We start from the raw sequence: 332 nt of genomic DNA, 5'->3' as shown, positions 1-332 counted from the left end.
GTGCCTTAAGCACGGCATGGCAGAGTGATCCCTGCCAGAAAATCCCTGCTCTCCAAAGCGTGGCTTAGCTGGGATCACGGCGGCAGGCCGGGATTAGGGAATGCTCTCCTGCAGCTGCGTGCCATAAACTGCCCTGCTCCAGCTGCGGCCAAGCTTGTCTTAAAAACGAGATTCACTTAATAAATTATAAAAAGAATTTAATATAAATAAAAAGACAATTAGGAGACAAAAGAAATAAAGCAAAGGGTTAAAACGGCCGGGTGCCCTGGGGGTTGCCAGGAACACACCTGGTATCCCAGGAACTCTCCCTTTTATCCCCCCCCTGCTATGAA

Source organism: Parus major, chromosome 1, assembly GCF_001522545.3.
Source record: "Parus major isolate Abel chromosome 1, Parus_major1.1, whole genome shotgun sequence".
NCBI lineage: Eukaryota > Metazoa > Chordata > Aves > Passeriformes > Paridae > Parus > Parus major.
This window is presented reverse-complemented; position numbering follows the sequence as displayed.